The sequence below is a fragment of the Sesamum indicum genome, linkage group LG1 (assembly GCF_000512975.1).
Source record: "Sesamum indicum cultivar Zhongzhi No. 13 linkage group LG1, S_indicum_v1.0, whole genome shotgun sequence".
NCBI classification, from domain to species: Eukaryota; Viridiplantae; Streptophyta; class Magnoliopsida; order Lamiales; family Pedaliaceae; genus Sesamum; species Sesamum indicum.
Window position 1 is genome coordinate 5304046 of NC_026145.1, and position 24095 is coordinate 5328140.

The window sequence follows — 24095 nt, forward strand, 5'->3', positions numbered from 1 at the left end:
CATCTTTTCATCCAAACTTTGATGGATGAGGATGAGTGCCTTTTGATCCTTCTTCTTAACGGATGCACCATTTTCATCTACTCCATTCTCCACAGGATCCCATGCTTCATATGCTCCAAGCAAAGCCTTCATTCTTATGCACCAATTATCATAATTATCCTTGGTGAGAGATGGAACAACAAATGGAGTTTCGTTCGACATCTTCAAGCTTTGTCTCCAAACACAAATTAGCTCTGATACCAATTTGTTAGAAATTGGAGAGCATAAATCTTTATAAAATTCTAAGAGTGGAGCAAACTAATTTGTATAATCTTCTAACTTTTGTTCTTGACTTCTTACAAAATGATGGATACATGGGTATTTATAGGTGATACCTAAGATGTATCTTACACACATTCATGAATTAAAATTAACTCAACTAATAAATTAAGTGCATGTATTGACCAAGAGTTCAAAGGTCATTCATGCATTCTCCAATGTTTATCCAAAACTTATTTATGAACTTTGACTAATTATTTAATTAATTTAGTTTATATTTTCAATAAGTATATAGTTGAAACGCCTCAAAAAGATCACTTAAATTTGTAAAGCTATGAAGTCTGGTCTTAATTTTGTCTTCAGCTTTATCCCAGTTATCCCCTTTTTCGGCTCTGGATAGTCCTGAAAATTTGCTTCTTTATGTTTTGCCAAAGAAGTTGGGTATAACTTACCACGAGAACATATCAACAAAATTTCAACCCCTCCCCATCCACTGAACATAGAAAGAAACGAGACTTTGGAAAGCAAAATTGAACAGGCATAGCTTGCCATAATTGTCGAACGGACAGCAGATTAACGGAAAACGTTGGAATGTGTAGAACATGTGTCAGTGTAATTTCAAAAGAAAGCATAACAGAGCATATATGTGTGACTGTTTGAGCCTGTTTGGTTGTGTTTTCAATGAGAACTTTTCCTCTTTTCACTATTTGTGTAGTTGGGATTTTGTTTGGTCAAGCCATTTTCATTGAGAATGCATTCTTATTTTAATTCTAAATTTTTTGAAATTATAGGTCACATGAATTTCTCATACTTGTCTTATCTTGTTAGCATGTCTTTTTTTATTTCAAATCAATTAAAATTATTTCAAATGGCAAGACTCACTTTGATTACTTTATAATTTCACATATTCAATCAATTTGGTCACCTGTCACATCAAAAATACATATACCTATATTCAACATTCTCACACCTATATACCTATATTTGAAAACAACTAATCCAAATATATTCTCAATTTTTGCACAAAAACCAATAAAGCGTTTCTACACATTTTCAATTATTGAAAACTGAAAAGAAAATGAAAACACAACCAAACGGGCTCTTTGTGTTTGTTCATTTGGTAAATGAATTGTGAGAGGTTGTGTAGGTGTAGTGAAGGACTGGAACAAATGAATATTTCCACATATATGACTCATCGGCCCGCTATCAATAATCCAAGAGCCAGACAACATACAAGTAGAACTCGTGCTATTACCTGCGAAATTGTCTAGCTGCGCGAAATTAACCTTCAAGGGATCAAGAGGCATTTCATCATGTATCAGCCTCTATACTTCTGTTCGAACTATATCTACAATATTTGCAGCTCCCTCCGTTTTCATAGACGCCAATTCACTAGCTGCTGCAGCTACAAATCCTCGCCCTCTGCTTCCTATTTTTCTCCTCGAATCGTTCATTTCTTTGTATCAATCCGGCACACCATGGAATTTGAAACAAGTGTCCTTGGTCCAATTCGTTGACAATGCTCACAGAAAACATGCCTTTTATCCACGAAAGCCTTCTTCTTAAAACCTTGTGTTTTAACTTGTAAAGCGGCGCCACTATTCATTTCAAAGCCACTTACATTCATCTGCATTTTTTTTTCCATACGAATGATCATGGAATAAGCTTTAGTAACTGATCGTAGAGGTTCCAGCAACAAGATCTGGCTCCTTACCTGATCATACACCGTGTTCAATCCAACCAAGAACTGTATCAACTTATTGGAAGTAGTCATCTCTGCCATCGCCTATGCAGCCTGTGCAGACGCATTTTGGAGTAGGTGCCAAACATGTGAGTTCATCCCACAATCGTTTTAGTTTAGTGTAATACTCTATATTCACATATTTCCTTATGTTACTTGACTAATTTCTCGCTGCAATTGATAAATCATCGGACTATTGCTCTCGCCAAACCTCGCTTCTAGTTCTAGCCAGAGTTCTCGCGAAGAACACATATACATAAATGACTCAGCCAGCTCCTTCGACATACAATTTAAAAATCCAGGTGGTTACCATGGAATCTATATGATTCCACTTCTTAAAATCATCTGTATTGCCTGGTGGTCTAACTGCAGCATCAACAAAGTCTAATTTCATGTTTGCCGTCAAAGCTCGCTTTATTGCTCTACTCCAGGCGAAGTAATTACTTCTAGTTAGCATCGCTGAAACCATCACCATTCTAGGGTGTGATTCCATGCTTGTAATTGCATAGAATCCAAGTCTGATGTAGTATGCGCCATTCCTGTGCCTGCGTATTCAGCATTCGCCATAATCGAATGCTAATGTATCGATTGTAAACAGAAACTCACAGAGACCTTCACGAAGAAGGCTCTGATACCATGATAAAAGTAGAAAACAGAGTAAAAGGAACCATCAATTCCATGAAGGAAACTCTGATTGTGTATTGCCTCAAAGGTAGAACAAAAATCTCAGAAGTTATAGAAGAAATAAAGCAAAAATTCTGTTAAATATCAGAGTGAAGAAGACGAACAGAAAAACAGAAAAAATAACTAAATAACTAACTAAGCCACGTCACTGACAGATGGCGTACACATCAACTCAACAAACTAACTAATACAAGCGTGAATGCTTAACTAATAAAATCGCTTTTCATGAAACCCACGTCTTCTTCGGAGGGACTGAACTGCAGCAAAAAATTGAACCAGGGTCCCAAGCATCATCCTCTGTTAAGCTAGCATCGGAATTCTTAGTCTCAATAGAAACAAAGGAAAATTTGGAGCAACTCTTTTACCCCTTGAATTTTTATCCTATAACTATGGAAGTAAAATGCTCACCACACCCTTCATACTATCATTATCATCATCACCATCATCACTTAAATCAAGATCTGCAAGCAACTCATCTACTAGAATAGAAGGAATATCCTCACCATCAATCATAGAAACCATTTCTGATGGCTGGAATTCTTTGTTGCGGTAAAGGGACAGATTAAATCTTAAATCAAGGTTCTCCTCCAAATCTCTCAAGAATTCTTCATACTCTAAATTCATCTTCTCCCCATTATCTTTACCTATGGCAGTATTATCAATCTTTCATAGCTTCCAGGAACAAGGTTTCCCTCGCCTTTTCTGCCGCTTCTCTTCATAGCTCTTTTTAATAAGTATTACATCTGGGAGCACATGACCTTTGTACTTGTCCAATTTCATATCATTATTGTTGGCACCATATAACTCATAACCAAGAGCATAATCGCCGGGATTCAAAATATGTCCCAAGTGGGTCCTCACATTAAAAATCGTGTCATTCTTTCAAGATCGGATACACGAGCTACTTGGGCATCAACTAAAACATACTTTAAGCCACCAACATTGACTTAAGAAGAATAAGGCTCCACATATAATACTATGTATTCAACCAGCTGCGTACTCGACAATAAGGCCTTAAATGATGATTTCTGATACTGCTCAGCGTCCAGGAAGCTTTGGTATGTTGTTGGTCACTTTGTTGCATATTACAAGCAGTCTGAAGTTTCCCAAGATGGCAGTAAGTTTAGGTGGAAGAAAAATCAAATCCTCACGACAAATAGGGCTAATTTCAACCGAGAAAGTATACTTAGTTGTAGTTATTGCTCTTTAGATCATGAGACACAAGTTGCTTGTCATTACGACTCCTACTTGGAGTTATTTTTTCCAAGAACTCAACAAACTTTACACCATGACTCCAACCACTAAAGAAGAAATCAACGCCCTGGTCCATCTACTTAATCTTGATGGCATATTAAGCAGCGTCATGTTTAAGAATTAGCTGCTCCAGATAGAAGAAAGTGCGTCCGTGAGAAACATGCTGCCACAGTTGCACTGCAACAACCCACTGATCAGGATTCGCTTGGACCCTCGAGCAAAACTCACGCATAGGATCTTGCATAACATATTCAACGGTGTAAGCTTACTCAAGTATTGCTCCATTGAGAACCTCTTTCTGGACCCTCAACTTGACTTTAATCCTCTTGGAGTGAGGTTCAGTCCAAATGAACTCTGCATGTACCAAACGAACCTTGTTCAAGTTCTTCAACCTCTTCACATAGAAGGTCAGTAGCTCTTTGGATTCCAGCTGAGCTTTGATCCAAGTCTTGGTGGTTGCAAATAAGTATCACATTCAGGCAATGGATGTTAATAACATGCTTCTGAAAGCCCTATGTCATGTCTACTTCGGACCGCAGGCATTTGGCACACATGTTCGCCGCATTTGGTTGCATTAAAATACCATACTTGCAGCATAAAACACAACCAATCGTCTGTGGCACAGTAAACATACCCGTGTCTTGCGCCATAGCTACATAATTGGAAAAAAAAATAAAAAAAATAATTAAGGGGATTGCATCGCATAATTTATAACAAAAAACCCTAATAGCTAAGTATCACATGACAACTGCCGATAATAACATCTAAATCGGCAAAAAATAACAGTTGCATAAAGATTACGTTCAAGTCAAGGACTCAAGTGGAACCTTAATAGAATTAAACAAGCCATTTTTATTGTCATCAACAGTTCTGCTGTATCATACCAATCTACATCAGATCATTCGCATAACTTTTCTTGCTCCATCTTTTAACACAGAATAGCAGAACAACATGGTACTCCCATTACTAAAAGTATCAGCAAAATCCAAAAGAATTATTAAACAATTTATTCAGTGCTTTGAACAACGACAACATAGTGACTTTAGATATCCAAACAACCAATTCAGTGTGTGCTTAACATAAGCCCTTCAGATTTAAAGTCAAACTATATAATAGACTGTTAGATGTCAGATGCATGGAATATAGCTAGGTACACACAATTACAGATTTGCAATTCAATCTTTACAAGATCAAACCAGTTTAATTTCAGTTAGGACAAGCAACACTAGAGGTCTGCCCTAATATCATAAAATCTGGTTTATCAAACAAATTATTTTGGAGGTCTTAATTGCGTCCCTGCACCCTTTTTTAAGTAGTAGACAACACTTTACCTTCTATAACATAACACCCACATGCTATTCTATCTTCAAAATTTATCTCGCATTGATGTGCTTATTACTGATTAATTGGGGGAGAAACTAGGTCGCGAAGGGTGAAACACTACCGTTTTGAAGGAAAATCAGGGCGCATTGGGACATTTTGGCGGATAGGCTGCCTGATTTGAACAGACCAAGACACGTGTACGGCGCTTATTTCGTTTGCCTCGGAATGGAGGAAGACTGTTGTATGTTTTCTATTGTTCTGCAGCATAAAAGCTTGGCCAATATGGACTATTTTAGGACTATTTTTTCCAGCTTTTATTCTGCTATATTTTAATGTAATTCAGCTTTAGTTTTTATGAGTTTTTGTCTCCATTACCATGTAAAAGGAACGGCAAGAAGTGATGAAAAGCATAGTGAGAAATCATCTAATTTCCCTTCTATTTTCTCTATTTCCTTCTTCTTCATTCCTATCCCCCTTCTGTTTACTTAATTTCTGAATTTTTATGCTCAAACCATTACAAAGATCAGAAGTAATAAACAATCTGACTGCAACACAGCTTACCAAATTAACATAGGTCAGGCATAATACGAGTTGATGGCAATTCCTTTGACTGCAAATTGTGCTTCAGAATTTTTCCCTTAGAGTTTGTCACGACTTTAATTGGAAGTGCGACTTCTATTGAAGGTCGTTGGATGAAGAAGAAGAACCAGAGTCATACGATCAAGGGCCAGCCAAAATTAAATGAGGAATTGGAAATTGAGGACAAAGACAATGATGTTTCCGCGGGATTAGAACAAGCAGACGAATTAGGGATTGAGACCGAAAGCAATGTCGTTTTGAGGGCAACTGAGAGCCTGAAGGGTGGACACGTGGCAGCTGTTGGTGCAGGCATGGGTGGCAAAATCTGAGCAGCTGGAGCTAAAGTTTCTGCAAGAGGAATGAACCAGAGTTGGGGCGCAAGCTTTTGTTTTTACAATTATAGGAACAAATTTTTGAGAATTGTAATTTCATTTACGAAGGATTCAGTTGGTTCTATATGTACTGGGCAAGAACATTTTGAAGTTTTAATAAAAATTTTATGAAGTTCCCTGCTATTCCATCTCTCTCTTTTTCTTCTCTGTTTCTCATCCATTTTCTATGGAATTTGTGACAATTTGGCCTCAGAACCAGTCAATCCTTCGACAACAATGGCAGATGGCACTAGGTTGAAGGAGCTACAAGAAGCTTAGAAAAAAAAACGGACATTATGTTGGTTGATGAAAGAGCAAAAAGACAGGTAGCTAAAGAACAAACTCACGCTCGTCTGGATCAACTAACAGAGGCGTAGGAGGGGTTACATTCAGTTGTAATGAACAAAGAACACACCCTTGTCACTATCCAGCAACAGCTTCAGAGTGTAGTTGTACAACTATAAAACTATAACAGAAACAAGTCTATCCTTGGGGAAGGACCGACTGCAACCATAGATAAGGGGTCATCCTCACTCATAGCTCCACAACAAACTGCAGGGGGGGAAACACCAATCTGATTGAAGCAAAATATAACTCCATTCACATGATGGAGCTCCCACTTTTTGGTGGAGAAGATGCCCGAGCTTGGATTAGGAGGTGCACACGTTATTTTTACATGATATGTATCCTTGAAGATCAAAAAGCAGCCTTAGCCTCAATTCATATGCAAGGTAGGGCAGGGTTGTGGTACCAGGGTCATGTGGGGAAAAGAGGAGAAACCAAATGGCAAGAACTCATTGTGAATGCTTTAGAAAGATTTGAAGACTAGATTATGAAAGAGTGGTGACAGAATTTAACAAACATCATCAAGAAACAACTGTAAATGCCTATTTGGAGAGATTTGAGGAGCTAGAAGCACAAATGTTGATTTTTAACAAACAACTAGGTGAAGAGTTCTTCATGATGAAGTTCATTAGTGGCTTGAAGGAAGAGATAAAAGGATATGTAGCTACACTGAAATCCTGTAACCAAGCTATTATGCTTGCAAGAAAACAAGAATCAGTTGTGGATGCTATCATAAAAAATACACAACAGCTATTGAAAAACAACCCTCTGAAGAATGCCTACAGGCCTGTAAGTAAGGCTCTTGCCTACAAGCCCTCCTATAAACCTGCTTACAAAACCAGAAATGAAAAAAGCTAACCTAGAAGGTTGCTCACTGAAGCTGAAATGAGATCAAGAAGGGAAAGAAACTTATGTTATAACTGTGATGAGGTTTTTGTACCTGGACATAAATGCAAGGTAAGGTTGATGAGGAAGAAGAAGACTCGACAGAAACTAACACTCCACCACCAACACCACCATCACAAAATGCAGAAGTTGATGAAGCAAGTTTGAGTGAAGGGCCTCGGTAATTTAGAAGCTTGAGAGACATTTATGATGCTCCTGAAGAGGTAAACTTGCATGATTTTACTCATAATTGCTTAATTGCAGAAACTGAGCCCCTAAGTTATGAAGATGCTACTCATGAAAGAAAATGGAGGAAAGCTATAGATGAAGAAATAAAACCAATCACAAAAAATGATACTTGGGAGCTTGTACCATTACCAAAAGACAAGAACGCCATTGGAGTAAAGTGGGTGTACAAAATAAAGAGAAATGCAAAAGGCGAGATTGAGAAAAACAAGGCAATATTGGTGGCAAAAGGGTATAAGCAAAAGATTGGAACTGACTACAACGAAGTATTTGCTCATGTTGCTCGTCTGGAGTCAATTCGATTGATTATTTCACTTGCAACCCAAAATCACTGGAAAATCCATCAAATAGATGTGAAATTCACTTTTCTAAATGGAGTTTTGAAAGAAGAAGTATATATTACTCAACCTCTAGGTTACGTGGTACAAGGCCAAGAAAACAAGGTGCTAACATCGTGTGTTTGTCACACTATTTGGTTGAGGAGTTTGTTGAAAAAACTCAAATTTGCCCAAGAAGGTCCGACGGAAATTTATGTTGATAACAAATAGGCAATTGCATTGGCAAAGAATCCGGTGCTTCATGAGAAGAGCAAACATATTGATACTAGGTATCATTTTATTCGAGAATGCATATCGAAGGAAGAAGTGAAGCTCGAGTATGTAAAGTCTCAAGACCAAGTTGCTAATATCTTCACAAAACCGTTGAAGTCCGATGTTTTCAAAAGGCTGCGTTGTTTGCTTGGAGTAATGAATCTAGTTTAAAAAGGGCTGTTGAAAATATAAACTAGATTAATTAAATAATTAGTCAAAGTTTATAAATAAGTTTTGTATAAATATTGGAGAATGCATGAATGACCTTTGAACTATTGGTCAATACATGCACTTAATTTATTAGTTGAGTTAATTTTGATTCATGAATGTGTGTGAGATACATCTTGGGTATCACCCATAAATATCCATGTATCCATCATCTTATAAGAAGTCAAGAATTGAAGTTAGAAGATTATACAAATTAGTTTTCTCCACTCTTAGAATTTTATAAAGATGTATGCTCTCCAATTTCTAACAATACTCATGTATAAGGAAAACACCATGTTTTACCAACCAATTGTTCACATTTTCCTCAACTGCATCTAAAAATACAGCCATTTGTTATTCTAAACTGATAATTGCTAAAATCCAACAACTGCATCTATTGAATATGTTTCGACTATAACTAGAAGAAATGATGAAAAGATAATGGTTCGAGATGGGTCATTTTTGTGAAGTGGTATTTGTCAACATAACTAAGATTTGCTGATTGTCAATAGCAGATAAATTTTGCTGTATACGGAGTGAATATTCTGCCCACAATAAGGGATTAATATGTTGTTTAGTCATCTTTTTTAGTGTTAACGTATTCCTGGGGATGGATATATTGCAACGATGGTTGTCTACTGTATATAATCAGACTATCTGCTAAATATCGTAAAACTTGCTCAACACTTGTGCATGCCAGATACCTTGCATATCAACCCTAATTTGTTTACAGTTCCGCAAGATTCAAAAGTAAAGCTTCTTATTTTCAGGGAGGACGACAATGATTTCTTGTTCAGCTGTGAGACCTTAGAACTTCCACCCACTGCCTCGTAGATTTAATTTTCTCATATTCTTGTAATAGAAATCTGAGCTTTAATGTTTTTGGTAGTGCAACACACTCCCTGCACTTAGAATTCCTCTTTCCTTTTCTTACATGTATGACTTTTGTAGTTGGCGCTGAGTTTTGTTATCCATGTCTATGGAGGAACTCCTTTCACAATCATCTGTGGTTAACATTAAATAAACTATACTTTGATTCAAAATTTGAAGTGTGCTATTTCCTTGGTATTTCAGAATTATTGATGTAACTAAATCGGTTGCATCATACATTTTAGTTTATCAACCATGGCTATTTGAATTTTTGTTCACCCAAATTGAATTTGACGGGATCAAATCAATTATAACATAAGTGTAATACATTTGTTATACGATTGGTTATTTTTCTAAATTATGTTGAAACTAGCATGTCCACTGTGCTTTGCATGGATACAATTTAATTATAACTAAAATTTTATCTTATAAAAATTTTAAATTATGTGAAAATTAGTTAACAATTTTTTTTTTGAATTAGATGAATAATATAAAGTTAATTTATTTTCTCCAAATTACAATTATTAATATCAATTAAATTTATAAAAGCTTAAAATCATCAAAATAGGAATGAAGAGATACGTCCAAAATATGCATGATAATATATATAAACTAAATAAAAAAAATTAACATATATAATCACATATGCATGAACTCATAAAATAAAATAAGATAATACAAAATAATATGAAAAATCAAGAACAATTAAAATTTTCATACCGGCTTGAATACATGTGATTCTCTCTCTCTTTTTTTTCTTTTCTTTTTCTTTTTTTTCGTGTCTTTATGGATTTGAAGGGGTTATTGAAGACTAAAAATTTCTAAAAAAATTTATATTTTAAGCAAAACAGGATATATTTTTTGTTGGGTTTGGATGGTTGGAAAACTTGGGGATTGGGATTTCGTAGACAAAGAATAAGAGAGAAGAGGGAGGAAGAGAGAAGAGGGGGAAGAGAGAAGGGGGAGAAAATAAAATCCTAGGCTAGAACAAAAAAAAGAGTAGGGATATCCTACCCGAACCCCGACCTGATTTTTTAATTCGGGTATTGGATATCTCGATACCTAATTTTTTTTAAAAATACCCAAACCCAATCTGCTCGGGTCAAGACCCAAACTCCCACCCCTAGTGCCAGCAGACTTTCCAGGACTTGAAAGCCTACCTAGCTGAGCTAATCCTGCTCACCAAGCCATCACCTAATGAACCTGTCTACCTATACCTAGTTGTAGGACAATACACAGTAAGCTCTATGCTTATCAAAGAAAAAAATGGAAGCCAGAAAATCATATAGCACGTAAGCGAGGTATTGCAGTTTTTGCTTTAGTAATAACATTACTTAAGCTATGTCCTTATTTTCTATCGCATTCCATTATTGTGCGTACTGGCATTCCCCTATGAGCTACATTGGGGAAAAATGAAACTTCAGGTAGGATGATCAAGTAGGTTGTTGAGCTCAGTGTGTATGACATTTCTTACCAACCTAGAACAGCCGTCAAGGCCCAAGCACTAGCTGAGTTCGTTAATGAAACCACTCCTCCTGATGAAGAAGAAAGAATTAGTTTCTACACGTGGATGAAGACGAGCCCGCAAGGAGATGAGCCACTCCTCTGGAATTGTCCTCACCAACCTACAAGGAGACGAGCTAGAATATGCACCGAGATTTGATTTCAAGCCTCTAGTAATGAGTCTCCTTATAGTAGGAATTAAAATGGCACTCGATGCTCAACAGTCATTATCCCTGCAGAGGCAAGACCGAAAACCTACAGAACAAGCGCTAAAGTTCAAATTCACAATAGATTTGAGATTCCAGTTGACATTTTTGGTAATTGGAAGAACTAGCAAGAAATCTGTTACATTATAATATGTATATTTACCCAAAATAAATCTATATCTATATATCTTTAAAAGTATGAATTACCATTGTGGTTTCTTTCTTTGGTCTTTTGAGTTGCCTAATTTGCCCCTTTCACTTAAAAGTATAATATTGTAAGTCTTTTGTGAGTAAGTGACCTTTTAACTACATGTATTTGGACTTCCCTTCTCCTGACTTTCTAACTTTCTTTTGCCTCATGATATATATATATATTTTTTTCTGGTCATTCATTCTTTGCTAATTCAATCCAGAGAAACTCTACCAGACTTGTTATTTTTCTTGCTGATATTCTGTGTTTCAGAAAGTCCTCAACATAAGTTCATATGATTTAACAAGTGCACGAATTATCTGATGATTATGAAAAGGTTACATATAGAGAGAGAAGTTCTGCAAAGAAAAGTAAGTTCCTTATTTTGCTTCTTGATTTTCTGTTATTTAATAAAGCCTTGCATGAGTTTGTATGGTTTAACTGTTGCAAAATAATTAAAAGTGTAATTGAGTCTCTTTAGCAAATTAATTTGTAAAATTAAGAATGTCGAACACATTGAAATCAAATATTTTCGGTGTTTAATTAATTAGTTGAGAACTACGATTGAGAATAATAAACTAGTAAAGCTTCCAATTAATTGGTTACCGTCTAAGGAAAGATCTTTATGTCCCTCTGCTTGATCTTGCATATTAATTAAAATCTTGATTCCTTTATTTGTGATTTTCAGAACAACAAACCAATAATATCAAATAATATATATAATCTTCTCTAAGTAACTCAACCATGAAATTACTATTTATATATAGCTTTGGGTTAAATGCAAAAATGGTATCGGAGAATAGGGCACTTTATGTTTCAGGTACCATACTTTCCAAAATATCTAGATTTGGTTCCACACGTTGGAAGATCTGACAGGACTGATACCATAGTTTATGAAAGTTGCAATTATAGTATCTTAGTTTCTGTTTTGATACTTTTGATACTAGACCCTATTTTATGAAAATATTATTTTAGCCCCACTTGGTTTTATTTTCCGCAGATCTAGACCCATTGCTTGAAAATGGTATCAAAGCTTAGTTTATTGGAAAAACTATATGTTTCTATATTACATTTAGATATTTTGTCCACTAACTGAGGGAACTCCTTAAGTGAATGAAACCGAACGAAAGTTCGAGTGCAAAGACAATAGGGAATATTTTTCAGATTTTGTAAAAACAAAGACAGGATTTCCTTAGGAAATTATTGAGGAAAGTAGTCACAATCCTCAAGGATTGACTCCTGATCTTCTCACGAAAGAAAAATCAGAAGAATTGATGTGGGTTTTCCAAGTCAGTCGTAACCTAACAGGAAATGCAGTGAAGCGTTTGAATTCCACAGGAATCAATGGTAGAATTCCAGCTAGAAGAAACGGAGTTGGTAAATTCCTTCACTAATGCAGTTCTAAGAATTATGATTAAAGGGACTGATTGGAAAGAACTCGAGCTGGATACTTCAAAGAATTATGATTATGGACATAAGTTTATCCATATACCTTGAAAATAGAAAGCTTGAACCAAAAGATAGACAAGATCCTTAAGATTCTTCCAAACTACACAAAGGATCTTATAAACTTTAAGACAGAAGTGGAGATCTAAAACGAAACCAACAGGAGAACCTTGAAACATCCAAATCCAGACAAGAAAGGATGAAGGACACCCTTGGATTAGTACCTCTTCTTCATCAGAAATGGGAGGTAACGGAGATTCCAAAACCAAAGACCAGAGAAGATCTAATCATTGCATCCATTAGATCTATAAACTAATGGAGGTAACCAGAGCGGATCTATTAAATCTACAGGAATTGGCTAAATCCTTTTTCTCAACTTTGGATTGTGGACATAGTCAATATTCAAACCAATGAAATCACTCCAGCACAAATACCACCAAAGGGGATTACAGGTTCTAATAATCCTCCATCGTATCATCTAATGAGATAAAGTAAAGATTTCCACACCAACGCAACACCGATGTTTGTGAGAACCATATTTAAGAAAAATCCAGGAAGAAATCTAAGGATAGCACCAAAAAATACACCTTAGGCAAGGACCATGCTTTAGCCCTTGCATCCCTATGGTACCGTAATCAACTTGGATGTTATCGACTTCCGAAACATCGAGAAGCTGACAGATTAGTGGGTTGTACCATCAAGATAGCAACAACTATCCTAAAACTCGACAAAGAAAACTTCCTAAATTAGTGGAGTTGAGCTTGGAGGGTTCTGTGAAGATCGGATGGGATAATACCCCAGAAGATACAAAATCCAGTATCCTTGCCAAAAATTCAAAAAGTGCAAAAGCAGATCAACTAGGAAGACTTATCAAGATACATTTTATTGAAGAAAGTAGACCAGAAAAAACTAGAGAATATGCACAAGTTCTTTTCGGCCTTGAATTGAGGAGTATTTGCGAAGTAGATGAATATATCTATTAGTTTTGCAAATATTTCTTCTAGAGTATAGAGTAGCAACAGAAGTAGCTAATGAATGTTTCAATCACTGCAACTGCTGGAGATGCAGAGCAAGAGGTCATATATCTCTAGGCTGCCCACAGAAAAATAGTGAATTAAGAAAATTTGAAGCTATGGATGACATTCTAGACTAAGTCTACTATTGCGATTTGATACCCATTTACAATATTTGAAAACCTTCTGTCAAATGAAAGAGTTTATGAGGAGGAAATAGAGACTGATTCGGATAGATCTTCAACCAAGTTAGAATAATTACAACGAGGGAGATAGGCATCAAACCTCTGAAAGGCCTTTTAGGATTCTTTTCCAAAATGATGTATCAAAAAAACTATAGAAATAATCATGCGACAAGACTCCAACCTCAGCCCATACGATGGATTTAGGATTTTTGAGGAATTGGGAGAGTCCTTAACCAGATAAGAGTAAATCAAAGGAAGCATCACATAATCTACAAAGTAAGTTCAGGTGAGTTTGCTATATCTATGGAACGTACTGGTAAAGTTATGGAAATGCAACTAATTCATAAAGAAGAAATTTTTGAAGAATTGAGTAAACTTATAGAAGAAGTAGTTGTTACTATGAAATAGATCTACATAGTAAGTATTAAAGAAGTAATAAAAGCAACTTTTAAGAAAAATAATTGATTCAAAAATACATTTATCTATAATGGATAGAACAATCAATAACCTAAGAGATGGTTGTCTTGGAACAGTGATAGGTAATCTGTATGCAGGAAAATTGATGTTTGACATTCATCTCAGGATTATATACAACCTAGCAGACCAAGATTTCAATAGAGTCTTGACCCTTCATCAGGATTTTAAAAGAAAAGACCTAATGGAAGCCATATTTTATGACTTATAGAACTGCATATGCCCTTTCCAACACACATCACTATGATCTGTTTCTTAGGAAAGAGTTTATTTATATTCCTAGAATTGTCAATGAATTTACTAAGGTTATGGTACCATATCCGATTAGGATATCTAGATAGGTGGTGTCTACATTGTTATAAGAGATCACCCAATTTTAGACCGAACACTTAGTTCTAGAACTGAATTTAGTAGCAGAATATCCTTTTCGAAAGATAAGATTATAGGCTACAAAAGAAAAGAGGAGGAGTTATTAAAAACTTTAACTCCTAAAGAGATCAAGGTAGATAACATAAAATTTAGATGCCCTAAAGGATGGAAATCAAATACAAGTTATATTTGACATCACTAAGAATGACAACATTTTTCCTTGTGATAACTTATATCATTTACAGCATGTCTTATTCAGTTAAAGATATATTTTGGCAATTAAATTGATTTAAAGCCATGTCTTTCTTCTTTACTCTCTAGATAAAAGACAAGGGAGGACAAATTGTCTTTTTCTAGTCTAGGCTAGGTAAGGTGTCATTGCATCACTATAACATCTCTGTGATTAAACAATATATCATGAATATTGATTTACTTATTTTCCATTTTGCTTCTGTCCATCATTCAGCAAAGATTATATTTTTACAACAACACAATATTTTGTGTCTATATTTATTAGTTTTACTCGTCTTTTATTATAAAAATTTTAAAATATAAAATCATACATCTCTGTTGGAAATTATACTGAAAATCTGGACAACAGCAAGATAAAGAGGGTGGAGGATGAACACTCTGTTGCTGCTGTTTGTGCTGCCTCTGTACAGAACCAGAAAAGGCGTGTTTCTCATAATGCGTTTTTCTTCTTTTTTGATTACGTCTTTAATTAGTTAAGTTGCTGATGAGGTGTATTACTGATTAGTTCCATTAGTCAGAGTCTGTTATTTTTCTGTTCATTCCCTTCTTCTTTTTGTATTTAAAAGGGAGCCATTCATTGCTGCTACTATATGAAAAACCTTTCTTTCACTATGATAATGGGATTCTTGTTCAATAAATTACCTCTTTTCCCAGCTCAATACCTCAACATGGTATCAGAGCCTTCCATGTGAAGGTCTCTTGATATCTTTTGTAAACACTGCTCATCTTTATTTCTGCCATGGCGACGGCAGAGTACAGCAACTCCCCTAGAAATGGTGCCACATCCCGCGGCATTACTGATCCAGAATTTATGCAATTACAGTCATTAGATCACCCTGGCATGGTGATGGTGTCTGCTTTGCTCATTGGCAGTAATTATTTTGCCTGGAGCAGAGCAGTTAAAAGAGCTCTTACTGCTAAGATGAAGATCGATTTTATTGACGGATCGGCTATTCGTCCTCCAGTCAATACAAATGAATTTAAACGGTGGAATCGTATTGATTCGATGGTCACCACCTGGATACTTAACTGCATGACGAAGGATTTGGCGGAATCGTTTATGTATGTTGGTTCAGCCAGAGAACTATGGGTCGAGTTAGAGGCTCGTTATGGAGAGAGCAACAGTCCTCTAATCTATCAGTTGCAGAGAGAAATCAGAGAGGTAACACAAGGTAATATGTCTGTTACCGAATATTACACAAAGTTGAAACGTTTATGGGATGAACTTATGTGTTTGGCGCCTATGCCAAAGTGTGTTTGCACTAACTGTACCTGTGAAGTAAACAAATCTATGACTGATATGGTAGCTTCGAATCAATTGATTCAGTTTTTGGTTGGTCTTAACTCCGTGTATGATCAAGCATGCAGCCAGATACTACTGATGGAACCCTTACCTACGGTTACAAAAGCCTACTCCATGCTCATTAGGATGGAAAAACAAATGAGCTTGGGTAGTATGGAAACTAATGGTGGTGCTGCTTTGCAAGTTAAGGGACAGAGTTATAAGAAGAAACCAGTAACTGATAAGCGACATATGATCTGCGATCATTGTCAAAAACTAGGGCATACGAAGGACTCCTGCTTCAAATTGCATGGTATACCAGATTGGTATAAAGAGATGGAAGAACAAAGGAGGAAAGTTATGGGAAAAGGAAGAGGGTACAACGCCATGACATCTGAAGATTCAAATAGGAGGTTAGTTGAAGGAAATCACTCAAATATTACTGAACTGATAAGGCAGGAGATGAAGAAATTCATGCTTGAGGAAACACCAACAGATCCTCTTCAAGTCAATTTTGCACAACTCGAGAACTTTGCAGGTAGTTGTGACAATTCCACGTCTTTGATTTCTTGCACTTGGATTATAGATAGTGGAGCCACTAATCACATTTGTGCAGATGCTCGTTTATTTTGTTCCTATACCAAACTCTCTGACACCGTAGTCATTCATCTACCTAATGGTCACTCTCAAACAGTCACTCACATAGGCTCCATACAGCTCACTCCTAACATCAAACTCACTCATGTTCTTCACATACCTGCGTTTTCAGTTGATTTACTGTCTGTTAGACAGCTTTGTGCTTCCTCATCTATTCAGTTCAACTTTCTAACCTCTGCTTGCATTATGCAGGACCTGGAGACTAGAAATATTCTTGCTACAGCTCATTTGAAACGCAACCTTTACATACTTGAATGTAGCATTTTGCCTTTGAGATCAAATTGTAGCTCATTCTCTTGTACTGTCAATCTAAATCAATTTACTCTCTGGCATCAACGTCTTGGACATTTGTCCAACAATTCAATGAAACACATTACAGAGTTATCTCAGTTGGATTGTGCTTTAAAACCATGTGAAATTTGTCCACTTGCCAAGATGCATAAGTTGCCTTTTGATTCTAGTAAAACGCGAACTACCTCTGCTTTTTCCCTTGTTCATCTTGATATCTGGGGACCCTATAGGGAAGCAACTATGAATGGATGTCATTATTTTCTGACTATTGTAGACGACTTTACTAGAACTACCTGGACTTTCTTTATGAAATACAAAAGTCAGGCATTAGAAATGTTCCAAAATTTCTGCAAAATTGTGTCTACTCAATATAGTAAAGTGATAAAAACAATTCGTACAGACAATGGGAGTGAGTTTCTTAGCTCCTCCTTCCAGCACTTCCTTCAAAATTCTGGAATAATCCATCAACGAAGTTGTGCTTACACTCCACAGCAAAATGGGGTTGTGGAGCGTAAGCATCGGACCCTTCTTGAAATCGCTCGTTCGATTATGATTCAAGCCTCTTTTCCTCGAAAGTTTTGGGGTGATGCTGTCTTGGGAGCTACTTACTTGATAAATAGATATCCTACAGCCGTTTTAGGATGGAAGAGTCCTTATGAGGTGCTCCATAATAAACCACCTTTTTATTCACATTTACGCACAATAGGTTGCCTATGTCTTGCTATTAAGCCAGAACCTTACCTCTCTAAATTTGATAGACGAGCTTCTAGATGTGTGTTCATAGGCTATCCCCTCGGGCAGAAAGCATACAAAGTACATGATCTTGAGACTAACTCTATATTCATCTCCAGAAATGTTATCTTCCATGAAAATCAATTCCCCTTTTCCTATGTCAAAACTCCACCTGTGTCGGTCCCTTTGCCTAATATTCCTTTGACTGATGATGTTGATGATGCACTCATTTCATCTCCTCCGCTCAATGATAATCCTATCTCTCCAGACTCTCCTATACAAGATCCTCAAGTCTCCATTCCTGCAGTTCGTAGGTCCACACGTGCTCACCAAAAACCAGCTTGGCTCAATGATTTTGTGTGTCATCTGTTTTCTTCCACCTCCACTCCTCCAGAAATGTTATCTTCCATGAAAATCAATTCCCCTTTTCCTATGTCAAAACTCCACCTGTGTCGGTCCCTTTGCCTAATATTCCTTTGACTGATGATGTTGATGATGCACTCATTTCATCTCCTCCGCTCAATGATAATCCTATCTCTCCAGACTCTCCTATACAAGATTCTCCAGTCTCCATTCCTGCAGTTCGTAGGTCCACACGTGCTCATCAAAAACCAGCTTGGCTCAATGATTTTGTGTGCCATCTGTTTTCTTCCACCTCCACTCCTATCATCACTAAATACTCCTCTGCATACTTGGGATTTGTGGCTTCATTGTCTGTTTTGCAGGAGCCAAGAAATTATAAAGAGGCAGCTACTATTCCACACTGGATTGAAGCAATGAAACTAGAACTGGAGACTTTAGAGCGCAATGGGACATGGAAGGTGGTCCCTTTGCCGGCAGACAAAACACCCATTGGTTGTAAATGGGTATTTAAGACCCAGCTACATGAGGATGGTTCAGTGGAGCGCCACAAAGCCAGACTTGTGGCTAAGGGATACACGCAGGTTGAAGGTGTCGACTACACGGAGCGTTTTTCTCCCGTGGCCAAATGTGTTACTGTCCGTTTGTTTCTAGCACTGGCTTCAGCTTTCAAATGGCCCATACATCAGATTGACATCAACAATGCCTTTCTCCATGGGCATCTTGAGGAGGAAATATATATGGCTGCGCCTGAAGGTTATCCCGTTACACCTGGGCACGCTTGTCTCCTCAAGCGCTCTCTATATGGCCTCAAACAGGCATCGAGACAATGGAATGCTGAATTTACACGTAGCCTTGAGCACTTCGGCTTTCAACAGTCTGGGCATGATCATTGTCTTTTCTTCAAGGCTCTATCCTCCGGTTTCATTGGCTTACTGGTTTACGTAGATGATGTGCTTCTTAATGGCACCTTCTGTTGATCTTATTTCGCAGGTTAAGAGATATCTTGATGGCCTTTTTACCATCAAAGACTTGGGCAGTGCCAAATACTTCCTTGGCCTTCAAATTGCCTGATCAGAGGCTGGGATTTCTCTTTCACAGACAAAGTATATTTTGGACATTATTGGTGATTGTGGTCTTCATTCTTCCAAACCGGTTGCCACTCCCTTGCCCCCTGGCATTAAATTGCAAGCTATCTCAGATGATCCTCTTGTTGAACCTGAGAGATACCGTCGCTTGATTGGGAGATTACTCTATCTCTGTTTTACACGGCCAGACTTATCTCATGTCGTGCAACAACTTAGCCAGTTTATGCATCAGCCTTGTCAATCTCATTGGCATGCCGCTTTGCATCTTGTTCGTTATTTGAGAGGTTGTTCTGACTTGGGCCTTTTCTTTCCTGCATCCAATTCACTCCAGCTCCAGGCTTTCTGTGATGCGGACTGGGGTGCTTGCCTCGACTCTCGTTGTTCACTTACGGGTTTTGCTATCTATCTTGGTTCTGCGCTTATATCATGGAAAACGAAAAAACAGTGCACTGTTTCTCGATCCTCAGCTGAAGCTGAGTATCGAAGTATGGCGGCAACTGCTTGTGAACTCAAATGGATTTCATATCTACTGCGAGATTTTGGTATTACTGTTTCACTGCCAATTCCGTTTCATTGTGATAACCAGGCAGCTATTCATATTATGGCTAATCCCGTGTTTCATGAACGCACGAAACACCTTGATATTGATTGTCATATTGTGCGCAATTGCTATAAGGATGGTTTTTTGCTGCCCGTATTTGTTCGAAGCCGTGATCAAGTGGCTGATTTGTTTACAAAACCCCTCTCTAGTCCTTCGTTTGTTGGGCAAGTTGGGCTTGTTTGCCGTTGAACCAAGTCCAACTTGTGGGGGGGTGTTGGAAATGATACTGAAAATCTGGACAACAGCAAGATAAAGAGGGTGGAGGATGAACACTCTGTTGCTGCTGTTTGTGCTGCCTCTGTACAGAACCAGAAAAGGCGTGATTCTCATAATGCGTTTTTCTTCTTTTTTGATTACGTCTTTAATTAGTTAAGTTGCTGATGAGGTGTATTACTGATTAGTTCCATTAGTCAGAGTCTGTTATTTTTCTGTTCATTCCCTTCTTCTTTTTGTATTTAAAAAGGAGCCATACGTTGCTGCTACTATATGAAAAACCTTTCTTTCACTATGATAATGGGATTCTTGTTCAATAAATTACCTCTTTTCCCAGCTCAATACCTCAACAATCTCTATATATTTTCTATTGCTTTTTAAAAAACATTCAGAATTTTGCTATCCGTTCTGTACAAACTAGCCATCAAATTGGTCATGAGGATATTCAAGAATTAGAAGATATGTATAAAATAATTCAATTGAAAATACTTTTTTTCCCTATATCCATTTTTAGAATAATATTTTACAGTTAATAATTCAACTCATTGTGATTCTTATGAAAAACAGAGTTTTCCTTCTTCAACTGATATCAATTCACAAGAATAAGAAAGTATATATGTGGTCATGAAAGTTAGAGAACATATATACCATCAATTCTATGCTTAATAAAAATATAAATTGTTGAAATTATTCGTTATATAATATAAATTATTCTTCTATTTCATCAATACTTATTATGATTTTTAAGATTATTAATGCTTTGAAATTCAATACTGTGTAAGGATATTATTTTTCCTTAGTTAATTGTTCTATAATTTTTCCATAAAATTGAATATCACACCTAATTCATTTTTATCAGACCTCATCTTTTTGCACAGACTTTGAAATATTATTTTGATCATCAATTGTAATTGTAAATTGCCTTTATGCTGCAGTTGCAAATTTTTTAATCATTCACTTTCAGATTTTAACTCACAATACTGTTATTCTGCTTCATACATAAGTTTCGAATTTAATTCTATAATTTACTTTGTTTTATATAATTTGTAAAAAAAAAAGTTAAGTCACATGCTTAACTATTGTATACGAATAACACCACTGTAATTTGTTTTACTTCTTTAAGTTGCTTTTCATAAATATTAATGATAAGAGCATTCTTTTAATTCATAAGTTGTTTGTCAAAAAAAATAAATAAATAATGTCTCAGGGAATAATTTACTTCATGTTGATGCTTCTGGCCCACGAACTTCGTTTTTTGCTGATACCCTTTCACAAGATCAAGAAGGTATGCATTTTTAAAATTAGAAACTCAATTTAAATTTCACAATTAAATGAAATAGTAATAGAAAATGTTGAAATTACTTCTTCTACAATGTAAATTATTCTTTTATTTGATATGTTACTATTTTTTATGTTTTAAGACAATATATACTTTGATAATTGTTATTATATAAAAGGTCAGAGTTAGTTAATTATATTTTTTTTATCTTGAAAATGAAGTTCATGCTTCATAAATTTAGTTTGAGTATACTCGTATTCTCCTTTTAATTATATACACACACATACATATATATATATATATTATTTTTCTGATGATAAAATAAAGAATTAAGAAATACTTGATAAATTGATACCAATCAACTAATAGTATGATTGTTGAATCTTTCATACAATAAATCGGTTTGTACAGTTTATGTATATTTATGTCATTTGAATTTTTCAATCTAAATTGATACTTAATTCCATCCTGAAAAGTATATGACTTATTTCGTGTTGCTATGTTTATTCTTTTTCCTTTTATTTTCTCTTTTCCTTTTTCATCGCTCGAATGAGAATAGATATTAGCAATTATGAAGTATTAATATTGAATTAGTATCAAAGTTCAAATTATATGCATTTGTTATTTAGTTCTCATGCATTCAATTGTTCATATGCTTTTTTGTTCTCATTAAATCTGTATAACAAAAATTAAGTTTTGTGACTAGGTATTAGGGAAAAGTATTATTTTAGTCCGCTAAGTATGCTTAATTTTAATTTTAATCCGATAACTATGTTCATTTTTGTTTAGGTCCAATAACTTACGAAATTGCTTACTTTTAGTTCTTTGGCATATTTTCGAACAATTTTACCCCTATGCAACTTTTGAAAGGCAGTTTTAGCCCATATGTATTCATAAGGGTAAAATTGTGCGAAAATCTACCAGATGACTAAAAGTAAGCAATTTCGTAAGTTACTGGACCTAAACAAAAATGAACATAGTTATCGAACTAAAATTAAAATTAGGCATATTTAACTAACTAAAATAATACTTTTCCCCTAGGTATTATTATATGAAATATATTATGTAAATTTACTTTAGTTTCTAAATAATTTATTGAAATAATTATTTTCAGTTGATAACACAACTGTGAGAAGTTCCAACCACGACGATACATTTTTTGTGCAAACGATGTCCTTTGAGAAGAACACAAAAGTATTCACTAAACAAGTTAGAAGCACTAAAGTCCACATTTTGATATTTCATATTACATCGATTATCAATATTTATTTGGGCGTCAGTTTCTCTCAATTATCATTTATGCTTAGATGATATATGAAAACTTGCTTCTGTAATATTTTACTTCCTTTGTAAATACGCAATTATTTTCTTTTAATAATTTCCACTCGTTGTATGCGTGATTTAATTAATTAATTAGTATTTAATGTTTTTATACATTAAATAATTTGATAGAGTATATCTATAAAGATAATAATAAATTTTGAACTACCCATCATCTAAAAGATATGTTACCCCGTTTTCTATCCTAGAATATGCATCGATCAAAGATCAATGATATTAATGAAATAAAAAATTATTATGTCCAAGTTTACTTAAAAAATATTAGATGAATATATTAAATGTTACTTTTAATTACTACAAAAATAAATCTCTCCTTCATCCATCCTAACTTTGTCCTAAAAGTTTTACATTAATTCATATAATAATTGAAGTCCAACAATATGTATAAATTCGTGTCAAACTATGAAATCAATATGATTATTCGTACAACAACTTGGTACTTACACTAACATTTGTTTACATCTTTATAGGATTTTTAAAATTTGTTATAAGCTTTTAAATTCGGTATTTATTTAAAGTTTGTAATTGATATCAATTTATATCATGTAAAAACAATTTACATTTCAATTTGAATCAATATACAAAAAATCTTTAAAAAAATTCACAATCATTATTAATGCTTTGTTTACATTATTAATAAAGTAAGAGAACCGAATAACATAAGAGAAGACTAAATTGGGAACCTTTTATATCGACTTAAACTAATAGGTATGAAATTTGGCCAGAATATATCATACTAAGGCCCAACAACGACGCCAAAGAACTGCAGTTCATACCCATAATTTAAATCGACGACCCAGAGTGTATTTCCCTTATATTTTTTCAATTTCTCCTTATCTTAATCAGTAATGAAAAATACTCTTTTTTTTATTATTATTTATACATATATATAGCCATGCTATCTCCGTTCTAGTTGGATAATCCAGCAGCAGTAATTTAGCTTTGCATTAGGCTAATCATAACATAAGCAAGAATGAAGGTAACAAGTGCAAAAAGATAAAAAAGGAAAGTTACAAGTAGTCTGTATTCCTTTTTATGCCAAATCAAACTTTTATATAACTAAAGAAAGAGAAAGAAGTTACAAATGCCTCTGCTTCAATACATGAAAACTGCTGAGGGTGTACCAAAACAATTTTTTCATGTCTGCATGGTCTTCATCTGCCAAGTGTCGCTTCATTGTTAAAAAGTGTCATTTGGTCAAATCCCTTGACTTGCTTTGCTGTCACCTCATTTTTTCATCAGTTTGGAGAAGCTGCTTTC

General features: G+C 35.4%; 1 pseudogene; it reads right to left on the reverse strand.

Annotated features, from left to right (window-relative positions):
• LOC105157206 lies at positions 2553-5415 on the reverse strand (annotated as a pseudogene).